The sequence below is a fragment of the Lathamus discolor genome, chromosome Z, assembly GCF_037157495.1.
Source record: "Lathamus discolor isolate bLatDis1 chromosome Z, bLatDis1.hap1, whole genome shotgun sequence".
In the NCBI taxonomy this organism is placed as follows: domain Eukaryota; kingdom Metazoa; phylum Chordata; class Aves; order Psittaciformes; family Psittacidae; genus Lathamus; species Lathamus discolor.
In genome coordinates this window covers 71,911,194-71,926,217 of record NC_088909.1, presented here as the reverse complement: position 1 = coordinate 71,926,217, position 15,024 = coordinate 71,911,194, and the positions used below count along the sequence as shown (strand labels likewise).

Sequence of the window (15,024 nt, the reverse complement as noted above, 5' to 3'; positions counted from 1 at the left end):
TTGTCTTCTCATCCTCATACCTTGTTCATCAGCTATGTATGTGAGGTAATGAGGTAACAACACACATGAAAAGAGCCTTGAGTGACATCATTTAGTGTGAGGTGTCCCTGCCCATGGCAGGGGGGTTAGAATTTGATGATCTTAAGGTCCTTTCCAACCCTAACTATTCTGTGATTCAATGAAAAGAAGTGAAAAATGCAATGTGTCTGCATGGTTGTTGTCCTTTGTTTTGTTACAGTTATTTGTTCTTTGGTATAGGATCTTCCACTGTTTTCCAGTGCCAATAAATATAAATTTTCCCCAGCTACTAATAAGCATATGAAAACCACTGGAACTCCTTTGCTGGATGCCAGAAGGCAGTAATGGCATTGCTTTTTTTTTTTTTCTGAGGCACAGAGCGTCTGGCTGTTACTCCGCAGTCTGTTTGGGGTTGCTATGCCTTTGCAAAGCAAGCCATGGGTTTGCCACTTCCCTTGTAACCAGAAGCTCCTGTGAGAATGACTTCAGTGCAGTATCTGGTAAAGAAGTAAAAGGAAGTGGAAACGTTACAGCAAAATACATCTCAGTAGATGGGTAAGTTGGGGGGCACAGCATGAAAAAATGCAGGACAGAAGTATGTTTGTTTGGCTGTGTTTTGAGTACATGAGATGTATCTGACATGGTAACAAGCTAGGAAAGTGGTGTCTAACAGAGGAAGACAGCGTTTTGAGGGCAAGAGTTTTTTGGCATCTGGAGTGTTCACAAGGGAAGTTTTCTATTTTACTGTGGGATGGGGTTTTTTATTTCTCTTGGATATATTCTCAACTCTGACATCCCCTGTAGTATCAGCATTACTTCTGGCAAACATTTCCTGGATAGCCTGCAGCTCAAAAGACAAGATGGGTAACAAAGATGCTGCAGAACCTACGGGATTTCAAAGGTCTTGCTTGCTTTCTCCATATGAGCTTGCTTGGTTAAATGGAAGTATCTGCCTGCCAGTAATCTGCCTGGTGTCTCCATCTGATTGGAAAGACAGAAATTACAGAAGGTGCCAGTTAATGGTTTCCATGGCAGTCAGTCATTACCAAAGGCGTCAAGAGAAAGATCAGTCCAGCCATTCATTATCATTATCCACCCTAAAGCTAAAAGCATACATCTTTAGTTAAACCTACGCAGGCATGAAGCAAAGTAAAATGATAAGGCATCCCCATTCTATAGTGTCACTTCAGGTTAGCATACCTGTTTATGTATGTTTAGTTGTATGGGAGATAACTTGTTTTGGCCAGGGAGATTTATCAGAGCTGCAGATAAATCAGTGGAGCCATGAAAAGTTAGTAGCCACTGTTAATCTGTTGACCTTAATTTCTTTCCTCATGGGAGTAGCTTAGCTTCACTACTGAAGAGCAATATGGCTTTTTCTGAGGAAAAGAGAAACAGGACCAAATTGGTTAATAGAAATTGGTTAGTACACTGTTACACAAGAATCCTCTGGAGAAGGCATCTGGGACATGGCTCTTGGTCTGGCTATTCATCTCCATAGTAATCAGTCATGCACTTGAAGGAAATAAATTCAGCCTCTGTGGAAACTTATTTTAGATGGAGTAATCTTTGTATTCTGATGTTTTTCAACAACACAAGAATATATATATACTTTTTTTTTTTATTTCAGTTTCCAAATTCCAAAAGAACAATAGATGGATAGTGCTTAGATTAATGAGTAGCAGACATAATTTTTACTAAGACTGCAATGCTGAAACTGCAGCAAAGAATCCATGGCATTTTTGTGATGTATCACATACAAACCACAGTATTCAGTCTAAGTATTGATACTTTTTATGTGAAAATATTGCATATAGAAAGTCCTTTAATAGCTTAACCATTTGAACTCCTACGTACCACAGTTTGCTTCAAAAACTGCTAGTAAAATGAATTTCCACACATACTGTTTTCACAGCAGCTTTTTCTCAGGATGGTCTCTAACGCCAAAAATTCTGATTTCAAACACCATTTCTCTTTTCATGTGATTAGTTACACTGTAACAGTTAAAATGCCATTTAGAAATGGGGAGCAAGTCTTGCTATGCATAAATTATGGAGCATATTCTTGTCACTGTAGATCATTATAAAGAAATAATACTATACCTCTACAAAAATGGGCTTCATTTCAATAAAAGTTAATTAAAAAAAAAAAGCTTCCCTCTTCACTCTTCTAGCAAACTTCCATTTAATCCCATGGTGATGTACTGTAAAACCATGACAACAAAAAAGAATCGCAAGAGAGTTCAGAAATGTTAGACTACCTTCAGCTGAAATTAAGCTAAAGTAAAACAAAGAGAGTACTCATGACCATAACAGTTGGCTACATCTTTAGAGCAAGACTAACTTTTTTTTTTTTAAGGGAATTCTGCTGCCAATGCTTTAAATTTGTCTGAACTGGTTTGAAACATGTCTGTCTCCTGTAACTCTTCTAAAAGGGACAGAAATGTAGAGCTAGGATCTTACTCCTGTGTTCCTTTGTTGTGAAAAATACGGTTATGTGTGAACATACATTTATGTACCTATGTACATGTTCTGAGCAGGCATGAAATTTCCTCACCAAAGTAATCAAAGATCCCATTTCTTTAGCAGAAGCCATAAGGTTGCCTTTCATCTCAACTTGGTCCATAGGGCAACGTGAGAACATTTCTCAACTAGCCATCCCCTGAGCCTGTTCACTCACTTCTACTGCCTGCTCTTTTCACCTCCCCAGATGACAGTCACTGTTAAACATGACCCAGCAATCTTGCTACGCAAGAGGAAAAAATCTTAGTGGAGAGGAGCTGTGTATGAAATAATATACATCATCCATCAAATCTGCTGGACTGTATGTCATATTTGTTGCTGCCATCCAAGATTTTATGACTAGTGTTTATGCACAGTCCCCCCATTGAAGCTTTTCCAAATAGAGGGTATAAAGGAACATAGCAGATACATGTGAACTTGAGATACACAAGCAGGCCTCCTCCTGGGTTAATTTACTTTGACAAGGAGGATGTTCCAATTTCAGTGTACAGAGTAACACAATATTTGGAAGTTGATTTATATCTGCTTCACCATCACCTTAAAAGACAGACTTCATATACATTAATAGCTTTTGCTTTTTGAATTAATGCAAATATTAGCATAAACACAGGTCTAGACAAGCCATTGTTTTTCATTTAGTTTGTTGCTTCTGTGTTCTCAGAGAACATAAAACTCTCTCCGTTTTCTGCAAGGCTTTATTATCCAACTCTAGTCATCATTAAACCCCACAAATATCCCTGAATTCTTTTGCGACAGCTTCTCCTGTTGGGTCAGCTATCTCTTGTATATTTCAGTTGCTTCATTTTTCACTAAAAACTGTTGACTATTCTTGAATTTGCTCCTGTGGTCTGAATGCAGGCCTGCACCTGGATGATTTCCTCATTGATTTGCAGCAAATTAGGCAGGGCTGGATTTTTGGTTTTGTTATTACATATTTGAGCTTCTGACAAGACACTGACTCCCTCAGACTTACATTACATTTCTCCTGTCAACAAGGATCAGGCATCTCAGTTATCATGAGACTGACACTTGAAAAGGGATCACATACGATTAGTGACCATTAAAAAAAAAATCTAAAAGGATGGGTTTCATTGGCACTTCTCTTTCAAGCATTGCTTAAAGGAGCACTTCCAGTCCTGCCAGGTGGTGTGGTAAGGCCTAAGATACAGACTTGACCAAAGGGCTCGATCAACAGGTGTGATAAAATGTAATACAGGTTTCTGCATGGCAGACATTGATGCAACATTGATGTGCTTCAAAGAAGAAACAGTCAGAGACCGCACCTGAAATCTGTCACAAGCTTCACCTCGAAAAAATAAGACTTGCAGTGAGTCTGAAAGCCTGAATGTGCAAGCAATGTGCTGGACCCACTAGATTGCTAGCAGGAGGGAGTTTGTGGTTCTGGGGATACTTCACTGGGAGTATCTCCTCTTGCTCTCTCTTGGACTCTTTGGGGCTCCCAGTGGAAATGCCTCAGCTGAGGTTCTTCCCACTTGCTGAAATCCAAAACCAAAGCTGTTGTGAATGGTACTGGTGCCAAGTCATTAACTTAAAGCCTGAAATTGCATGCAGGAGGCTATGGATTTAAAAACTGTAGCTGAGCCTAATTCTAGCCTGGTTTTGCCAAGCAGTTGGGCTGATGCCATGGCTGGTTTCTATGGTACCACATGCAGTGCTGGAAGTACCTGACTCCAGGAACCAGCCCACCAATAAGGGTATTGTATGTCTTGCTGCTGAAATAACAAAAATTTCCCACCGAGAAAATAATCCCATTGCCTGATTAATGATAGAGTCTTTTGGGGTTTTTTCTTGTTCTGTAGAACAAGCACTCCTACTCTCTCTGCTCCCTCTAAGTGTCCTTGGCAAGGGCTTTCCCTGCCTGATAAACAGATGGAATAGGCACTGACCCTGCCAAGTCCTATGCTTGTTTCAACCTTGCAAACCACGCACCCCTGCTGCCTTCTCCAAATTACGCTTTAAACTCTCCCACATCTCGCTCCCTGAGACACCTCAGTAACTGCACTGTAATGGAAAGACAAACCAGAGGTGAAGCTATTGGCACTGCTAGAAGATACACAGTCCAGAACATCTCTTTTAACTTTTTTCCCTGTATAGATAAATCTGGACCGCAGGCTGGGACTCTGCAGAGTTTGCTGTTGGAGAAGGTCATTTGAGTGGTTTGACAACATCCTATCTCCATCTGTTATTAGGTCTTAGATGGGGAAGATCAGGGTAGTGCTGAATTATCCCCTCCATTGTGTCGATCTCACAAGCAGGTAAATGAACGTATAAAACTAGCAGTGGAGCTATTTGGTGCACTTTGGCAGGAGTGCTGGCGAAGACTGCTGCTCGAAATAAATCGGGTCTGAAAAGAAAGGCCTGGAAAACGGGAAGTCAGAGACATATAAATGACATTGAAATGTCCTTGCTAATAAGCTTAGCGCAAAAGGCATTCAGAAGGAAAATGTTCATATTACAGGAGTTCTTGGTGAGCGCAACAAGAAGTCATTTTCAGTAAGACCTTATTTCTTACCTCTTGCCTGAAAATGCATTCGTACCACACAGCCACTGGGAGACAATGGCAATGGCTGTGGTTAACACCAGGACCCCCAGACTTCTGGTTCCAGCAGCCGCAAACAATCAGGATGCTGCCAACAGGCCAGCCCCTCAAAATCCCACTTATGGAGGTAGATGAGGAGTGCAAAATAGAGTACATCGAGTCAGTCTTCTCCAAGGTTCCTTTCCCACTGTTTGAACATGCTGGCTCCTGTAAACCTACTAAAGATCTATCAGCGTAAACCTACAAGGGCAGCTAGCATATTTAATATAACATTTTTATTCCTTCTGAGAGGCTCCCAATGTGTAAGTTTTGCTAGAGATTCCCTTGTACACCCATATGGAAACTATGAAAAATCCCAGCTGGATGTACTAAATGCAAGATACTCTTTCTGAATTCATTAGCTTTGGTAAATGTAACATTCTGTTCAAGGCTGCTGTGAGGAAAAACAGCCAAAGAAGTATGAAGCCAGGTATTTTACATAAAAAAATTCTTCAATCTGATTATAAGTCAAGTTCTTTATACTCACTACACAGATACTTTTTCCAACTGCTACACCTGGACAATACATTTTATTTTCCTTCACTGTGGTCATTAAATGTCCTAGGGTGTTCACGTCATAGTCTGAATATATTATAATTGTTAATACAAAGGTGATTCTATCAAATTGTCTTTAAACTGTTACAGCTTTTTAGAAAAATACAGTTTTGGTTTATTCAACAGTTCTAGATGAAGAACCACAATCAGCTTTATTGCTTATCTATGCTTATGTCTCAAAAACCCTGTAAAAATGTTACAAAAAAAGTGACTAATTCACTAGTGAAGGGGAGGAGTGAAGCAAAATTCTCTACAGTGTAAAATTGGGGCTAGTAAATTGAGAGTGAGCTTCAAGCAGGTTACACTTCTTTTTCAGATTTCCATACTTTCAGAATCACCTACTTCAATGCGTTGTTGCTGAATTCCTCAAATACTACTGCATATGATGATATTATCCATATGGCTGATTCCTGACTGATTATTTGTCCCTTTTTATTATACCTCAGGCTTTCAGAATTTTTTTATATCTTTGGGATTTATTTTGTGATTAAGCCTATTGCCTAGGGTTCTGCTGGGCACAGCAGCTTTACTTTATTATATCCTGAAGAGCTTTCTCTTTGCCAGTTGTCTGTTCAAGGCTCTTCCATAGATGAGGCTGCATGCTTTATAATTCAAATTAATTAAATATTTAGTATATGGCCCCTCAGGCAAGGTAAATGCTTCAAAGCATAAGTAGTGAAATACTATCCCCTCAGATCATTATAACATTAGGAAACAGGGACAACATGTTTTTACAGCCTGTGGATGGGCAGGCTACAGTAATTGCAATCCAATAGAAGTGAAGTTTTCTATTTCAATACAGGAGTGCCTCCTCCAAAGCTTGGCCAATGGGATGATGGAAATCAACAGAAAATAAGATCTGTAGAAATCTGCATTGAATTTTTTGGAAGCAATAACCAGTGCTTGAAGCAGCACTCGAAAACTTCAAGGGGTGTTGAATCTCAGTTAATTAAGAGCTACCTTGCTGGCATGTCATAAGATACAATCAACAAAAAGGGAAAAGCGTCATTTACTGAAAAAAGCCTTAAAACACTACCTTACCTAGTTTAAGGTAGTGTCTTCCAGTACTACCTTAAAGACTACACCTATTCAAATAAACAAAGTGGCAGGGGTCCTCCTCCTGCACTAGTCTAGTGTGCAAGAGTGCTTGAAGATATGTTAAGGTATCATTCCCTGACAGGGGTAACCACTTTATGAAGGAAAATGCCAGTGGAACCTAGGTGTTTGTTGTGCTGCTAATGGGTTACAGACTGGATACAGACACACATAGTGAAATTTTACAGGTATATTATATGCGAAGTCAGAATACTTGACAATACTGGTGGTTTCTACGCTTGAAAGCCATAGATCTGGTTTTTAGATCTCCATACTCCTGAATTAGCTATTTCAGACCAAGCTAATTAAGGAGATGAGCTGGCTGATTTTATTTTCTGAAGGAGATTTTATCAGAAAAATGTCTTCCTGCAGTTCATTGGTCCAATATCATAATTTTAAATACTTTACATTTCTGAAAGCCACATACTTCAGTACCAGCAAGTACCTCTGAAACAGAAGACAGTCTTCCAGCAACAGGTAATTCACACACCACTAGAGTCAGAGATTAATGCTTTTTGACATATGAAAGCTGTAATCCCAATCTTTTAGACAGTAAAAAGCAGTCATTTCTGTCCCTCGTGGACTTTGAGCCATTTGACCTTAAAACTACGCCAAGCTTGCACTGGTCTTTTCAGTCTGTTTGAGCTGTTTTCCCTTTGGCCCTAGGCTGAAAGTAACAATTCACAGACCTAAAATCGTCGCAATGTCCAATTCCTGAAAATACATACAAGATGACTAGATTAGTAGGCTAATGTAATAAAAAGGGTCTGAGCTGCCATGCCCAAGGCTTTTATCTAGGCTAATGGGTGAGTGTAGACATGCTGAATCCAGTTAATGTGCTTTAGAGAGCATATTTTTTCCTGAAAAGAGAAACCTTAAGCACAACTTCTTCCCCTTAGAAATATCCAGGCTCAGCTAATGAGATGTCAGTATGAAACCTGGGCCAGGCTCTTCCCTGTGAGATAGATGCTCTGCCAATACTCACACAGCAGCTTGTGCCAAATGACCCTAAAATATTACAAGAACAAAGGCAGACTGTGATGCTGTGCAGCAGATTTATAAACTCCGTATAACACTGTCCATAAAGCCCAGAGGAGCAATGTGGGTATGCACAAACTGATACAAATGCTTGTCTTTAAACTGAAATACAGGGAAAGGGGGGAAGGAAACTATACACAATGACCCCTTGTGACAGGGACACTTTCCATGAAAACAGGAGGGGGCTTTGAGCAACGTGGTCTAGTGGAAGATGTCCTTGCCTGTGCAGGGGGGTTGGAACTAGATGAGCTTTAAGGTCCCTTCCAACCCAAACTGTTCTATGGTTCTATGAAAAATGGGTTCAGCATAAACAGCACTATTCATGGAGCAAGAGTGTCTGAATATGCTAGAAGCTGGTCAATTTGCATTTGTTACAGGCCACCACAATGGCTTAGAAAACTGTCACCTTCACAAGGCTTTTTTTTTTAGTGATCAGCAAATCGTATAGGTTCATCCACAGCATTACTTCATTTCATAAATGTTACAGCTTAGACTTGGTCCTTTTGATACAAGTTTTTCAGTCAAGTTTTATTTACTGTATTTAAATGTAAACTGGTCAGTTTTAAAAGGGCAGTTTACATTTGTCCAGGACTTTAATCTAAGTTTGGTTTTACAAAACTCAAAATTTGTTCCTACATTTTCAGAAAGAGCTAGAACTAAACTGTGTTGCATAAATGAAATCCTTACCTTGAAAACAAGCAGACCATGATTTCCACCATTTTAACTGCAAAAATTGAAAGACAAAATAATTGACCTATGATGATTATATTGAAAACATGCAAGAGCCTGAAGATCAATGCTAATGCATCATACTAGTACTGTTGCAGTGGTAGCAGCATCTCTTTAGGTTCACAGACAACTCGTGTGCTAGAAGACCTGTCATGATGAGCTGTGAAATAAAATGAGGCAGAGTGGAGCTCTGGAAAAAAAATGTATTTAGGATATGGAACTTGTAAGACTGTAACAGAATAGGGTGTGTCGGGAGGGACCTCTAGAGGTCACCTGGTCAAACCTCCCTCTTAAAGCAAGGCAAATTTACATTATATTGGGGCCTAACTGCTTCACTGTTTTGAGAGGCGGGACAGAAAGAAGGAATTTAATCACAAGTGTTTTACCTAAGGTAACTACCCAAAAATCAATAGCTTTGGAAGTCTCTCACATGCATTCTGTACACCCTAGATTCTGGTAGCCTGAAGCTGTACTGGGGCCATATACACAGGCCACAGAAAAGAAGGGAACAGAGATCTCCTCCAGGTTTTGTTATTTTCACTGCCAAAGTTGTCGAGCTGGAAGATGTCCCCATGATAGGAGAGAAAAATGTCAATGAATAAAAACTATTAACAAGGGAGGAAAAGCCTAAAGCGTTGCAATGTATTAAAAATAGAGGAAAGAATTTTAGTAGCAGTTGTCTAAGCAACAGAAATCACTCACATTTTCTTAATTTCTTCCTTCTTTTTCAACAACATTCTTTTTTTCACAGTCTCATGTTCAGTGTCTTCGCTTGCAGAGTACTGCAGCAATTTGACTGGGATATAAAGACTCAGCTGTGCACACAGTGGTTGAACCATATCATAATGGGGGAATAGTCACTACCCTGTTTCCAAGAATCAGACTATCTTTTGGGTATGTTTTTGGGAGGGTGAAACCAGAACTATAGTCCAAACTAACACTGTGTTATCGTAGTAATTAATTACAAACCTTTATATGTAGGGATTACTTATGACAGCTTGTGGTGGGGTATGCCTGAACACTTCACAGATGCTTACCACATTCTCTGAAGAGACAAATTCACAATACTGTCAAAATGTACCAGTTTGGGTTGCGAATACCACGATTTTGCATTAGTTGTTAGGGACCTTAATGTCTCCTACCCTTTTTAAAATGAAAAACTGATTAGGTATCAATCCTGCTGCAAAAAAAAAAAAAAAAAAAAAAAAAAAAAAGGAAAAAGTTTATTTCTTCTGACAAGTTTATTTGGGTTATGACTGTCCAGCCATATTGATTTAAACACCATAAAGTGCAAGCCACTATCTTGAGAAATTTAGGATTTTGCTTGTATGTGTGGAATCTCTGGGGCAGTGAAGTGCAGGGCACAGCACCTTGGAGAAGCAGCTACAAGATTCCATAGCTGTTACAGCCTGGGCTGCAGACAGCACCTTGGAGAAGCAGCTACAAGATTCCATAGCTGTTAACAGCCTGGGCTGCAGATGCAGCGCGAGGACGAATACACCCAAAGACTCCCGTGCCTGTGTGTGTGAGCACGGGAGCAGGCAGCCCTCTTTCAGGAAGGAGGCAGTGGTAAGGACGTTACAGGCCATCAATAAGCCTTCACGGAGGCTGCTCGCACACTCCGGTCTGGCGCGCCTATGTGAGGGATGCCCAAGGCCGGCTGACAACTGTGCGCGCCGCCTGCTGCTCATGGCGGCGGAGCCGAGGCCGCGGGCCGGTGCGGAAGGTGAGGTGAGGAGGGCCGGCGGCAGGCCCCGTCCCGCGGTACCTCCGACGCCTCCGCGCTGCGGCTTCCCCGGGGACCCACCTGGGCACCTCAGCGCTTCACCCACCCCCTGCGGCCCTCCCCGGCTCCCGCGGCGGGGCGGGGCGGGGCGAGGCGAGGCGAGGCGGGCGGCCGCTCTGACGCGGGGAGGGCGGTGCGGTGCCGGCGGCGGCGGCGGCGGCAGGAGGAAGATGGTGGCGGCAGGCGGAGCGGCTGCCTGCCGGGCTTTCCGCCCTGCGCTGCGCTGCCCCCCCCGCCGGAGCCGCCCTGCCTGCTGAGGAGGCGGCGCGCACCCGCACCAGGTGCAGTGGTTGGAGTCCGAGTGCCCGCGCCGGGGGGTGCCGGGGAGGCCGGCGGGCGGGCCGCGGGCGGCGCAGCGCGGGGTGAGGTGAGGTGGGTGCCCGGCGGGGGGCGGCCGACCCGCTCCCGCCCCCGCGGCGCCTCCCGGCTGCGGGGGCTGCGGCCCGGGCGGCGGCGGGGGGGGGGGGGCGGCAGCTCCGTGTGCTCGGCGCGGCTCGACACCTGCCCCGAGCGGCAGCCGCCCGCGGGCAGCTGCGGGCTTTCGCTTGTTTCGCCTGTGTGACCGCTGTGTTTAACGCTGGTGGGATAATCCCGCGCGGAGCTGTGCGCGCCGAGCGCGCTGGTTTGCCGGGTTTGAGTTATTTATTCTTGTTTCACACACCCGGCATCGTTTCTTTGGCGAAACGGGGAGGAGGGGGCGGGGGGGGGGTTGGCTGTGGAGATTTTCCGTCCTCCGGTAGAGTGGCAGCGGCAGGACGGGCGCAGAGCCCGCTCCCGCAGGAGGTGCTGCCGGGCGCTCTGGCCGCGTCCCGGTTTGCGGCAGGGAGCCCGCCGCGGCCTGGATCTTCGCATCCTCTCCGTGGGGTGCAGCGAGCTGCCAGCTCCGCTCTCCATCACTGGGCTGGGTGTGTGTGTGTGTGTGTGTGTGTGTGTGACATCCGCTGCCATCACGTACCGGTGTCAGGAAAAGCGATTTGGCATCACAATTTGCCTAAATCGCAGTCGCGGTCAGTGCAGCCGTATATGCTGCATCTGCTTTCTGGAAGGATCAGTGTGAAAAGGAGCAATTTACCAAGACTTCTTTGCTTGCCGTCATCTATAAATCTGCGTTTTAAGAAGCACGGGAACTTGGGCCTCTGCTGGAAAACTACAGCATCTTTTTGCCTTCCGCTGGTACAGCTTTCTGTGGGCTGTGGAATTGCAGTCCTCTTTGGAGAGCGGGTTGCAGATCCGGCTGTTTTCATAGCTGCTGAGAAACTAGAAGGCAGAGATGTTTTCCTGACTCTGCATATATTACGAGTGAGCTAATGTGGGTGTAGGGCAGATCGGGCACGTAGCGCTTTTCGTTTCTGACACGCATCGTGTCATGCCAGCTGATAAGAGCACACCCGGGTGGCTGCAATTTTACATCTGCTCTGTGATTGTGGCCAGCGGGGTCCCAACCAACTTGCCTGGAGAATATTCCTGTCACAATGCTCCAGGTTCTGCTGCATTGCTGTTAAAAATCTGGACCGGCTGCACCTGCCTTTGCAGCCCATGGCTGGAGCAAACACGTGATACCCAGTTTTCCCTGACACTGACAGTGACATAGAATGGGTTCATTCTCTTAGTGCTATGCAGATAACCAGAAGTGAGAAGTCAAACCATGTTTGACTTTTGCTCTAATGGGGACAGAGGGGGCACAGACTGCCCAGAAAAGCTGTTTGGGAGCAAAGGAGAACAGTTACTGTTAGATTCAGTGCATTTGTGTGTATTTATAATGAAAAATCAAGTGTCCAGTAAATAAAAATAATGTAAGACCACAGGCAACTCTGCAAAAGCAGGAAATTTAGCATTCTAATGCACATTGGGATGGAAGCTGTGGATGTCTAATGAATGAAATGTAAACCCGAGTGAAAGACAGCTTGAATTCATTGGAAAATGTAGCCTGAGATTGAGAGATTTATGAGCTTTTAGGCAAAACTGATTTTTTACACAGTAATGGAAGTTCAAGATTGACTGTGTAGGATGAATTGTGTAATTCAGTGGTCTAAGTTTTCTTGGACGTTTCTAGTCATACCTTGAAGCAATACGTTTATTTTACATTGTCCTAATTTAAAATAGCAATTTCTTTGGCTACTATGCCGACACACTCAAGGCCAGCCTTGTGAGAGGCTATTAAAATAAAGGCGTTCACAGATTAGCCCTTTAGTTCTAAAATGTAAGAATGCTGGGAAACTAATTCAGTACCTCAAGGTAGATAGCAAAGATAGTTTTGTTGTGTTGGAAATGAGGAAGAGACACCAAATCTTACACAATACTTTTCACAGTTTCTTGTTAATAATTCAATTCCCAGTCAATTTTTTATTTGTTAAAACTGTCTTCATATGTTTAAACCATAGGAAAATAATGCTTTGGAAGAAATGTGATGCTGGATGTGGTGGTGTGGTGGGTACCAGAGGTGAAAATCTTGGGGCAGTCCATTGTTCCCTTATCCTTGTGGGTCAGGGAAAGTGGGTATGGAGTTCTGGAGATAAGCCTGAGCATCTTGTCTGCTCTATGTGGATGCTTTGAAATCAGGGACTACTAATTTTGAGGCCAAAGTTTGTCATCTGTCTGATAAGTAACAGTAACCAGAAACCGGAATTCTTTGCATACGAGATTTAAATTGATTTTAATTGTGGCAGGAATTGGCTTTGGACTTCTTCGATACCATTTTATGCCACAGTCATATGCAACACTTAACATTCTTTAACTTAAAAAGTGTGCAGTCTGAGGATTATGTGCATCTTTGAAGCATAGTTAACATTTTCTGTTTATAAGCAGTGCCTACCAGCACCAGAGCTGACATGAAAGACATGCGGTGCAAAGAAATGGAATCTTCTATTCAGTTGCTTATTGTGTATATTTAACGGGCTAGTGTGGGTAGTCATTTGCAGTGGCTTTGTTGTTTGGCTTCAGGTTGTCTCAGTGTGTGGTAGTACTTTTGGCAAGCAAAACCAGTGAAAACAAATAGTAAATCCAGAAAAGGTGGCTGTGAAAATACACACTGCCTTGGTTCTGTGATGTTACTGCATGTATGCAAGGTCAGGGTTAGTATCAAGAACTCATGATAACATTAGAAAAATTAGAAGGGAAAATAAAACAGAGAGCTAGAACCTCTAACTTGCATCTCATGGCCTAGATACTTCTGACCAGATTCAGCATGTTTTTCCCTTGGCACATGAGTTGTCTTGCTATTGATCATAGCTTTTCTGGATTTACATGAGATTATGAATTAGAAGAATCAGACCTTTTATCCTCAAAAAAATAATAATACAAAAATAAATTTTAAGTGCTTTGGATAGTTTAATATGTGTACTCCATAGGCAGTGCAGCTTGATTAATTGAAGCTTAACTTTGAACAAGATCCTATTACTGTAGGTTTAAGCCAAGCCTTAATGTTCCAGTAATGCATTTTTTAATGTGTTTTTCTGGTTTCACAGAAGGTGAAGATTCCTGCTTAATGAGAGATCTGGCAAACAACTGTGTTTATTTATTTCTAATAGATTGCTTGCAATATGTGCTGTATAGGGGTTAAAGGTTTCTGAAAAACGGATTGATTGGTTTTGCTTCATAGTATTGATTGATTTGATAAGCCAGCTGCTCAGAGCAGTATGATGGTATTTTTCTGTTCCACGGCATGAGACTGTGTTCTTCTACAAAATCTGTATGTCAGTTGCTTTACTGAAGGGGCCTGGGGAAACACCTTTGTTTGCTCCTTTCATCTGTATGGGCAAAGAAGGATGATAATATCTGTCCTAATTCTGAATAAATAAATACAGGAGCAGTGTAATGGGTATATGACATCTATGGATGGCAGGGCACTTGGCTGATGATGCTCTTAGGATCACAGGGTGGGGTGGTACTTTTCCACTAGACGCTTTCTGTTGGAGAGGGTCCATCTTGACGTGGGAGGAGTAGTAGGAATGAAAGTGCAAATCTGTTTCTAGGGAGCCTGTATTTTTGGCATTTCCCAGTGGCATCTTACATGATCCGTCCTGTTGTCCTTACAGGATCATGTCCTGCAAGGTGTTTCCTCTGATGTGTTCTGTCTAATGGCAAATACTTACTGGCAGAAGTTTTCATCATCCAATAAACCTGTACAGGCAACGGTTTGTGGATAAGCAGTGTGATTTTACATCATCAGCAAAACTAGTGAAAGAAATGGATTAGAAGTATTTAAAACAATAAATATTCTAGGTGAAATAGACCACAATAGGGGCCTCTGTTGTTTGCTATACCATTGCATAGCAAAAGGAGGAGGAGGTGATTTGTGACATTTAGCCAATTATATCAGAGTGTTTAAAAATTTAGTGTTTAATGTTTTTTAAGACATGTACCCTCCCTCCATGCTGTCCAGCGTGTTCTTGGATTATCTATTTGGTCTGTCAAATCTTGCTTAAAAGCCAGCAATCAAGAATAACTTGCTTTTTTCTTTTAATGAGCACTTCAGTAAGAATTACTCTCTGTAAGAAGATGACCACCTTGTCACCCGTCTGAGGAAAATGTGAGTGCAGGGGAGTGAGAGACTTAATTAAAAGTCTGTGGGAGAATGTGACAGATGACAAATTCCATCCTTGGAATTTGGGCTGAATCGTTTTAGTGGTAATTTCTCTTTTTCAACTAATTAAACTCTTCTGAACCTCCATGGCACCCTGTTT

At 42.6% G+C, this 15,024-nt stretch overlaps 1 protein-coding gene across 6 annotated transcripts in view; it reads left to right on the top strand.

The window, feature by feature from the left end:
- The first annotated feature begins 10,474 nt into the window (after nt 1-10,474).
- Nucleotides 10,475-15,024, top strand: part of APBA1 (amyloid beta precursor protein binding family A member 1) — a 91,335-nt gene continuing 86,785 nt past the window's right edge. For 4 of the 6 annotated variants that reach the window (XM_065661252.1, XM_065661253.1, XM_065661248.1 and 1 more), the window contains exon 1: nt 10,475-10,623. The gene's annotated coding sequence lies outside the window, so the exon portion shown is untranslated. The other 2 variants (XM_065661250.1, XM_065661251.1) reach the window with 2 other exon arrangements.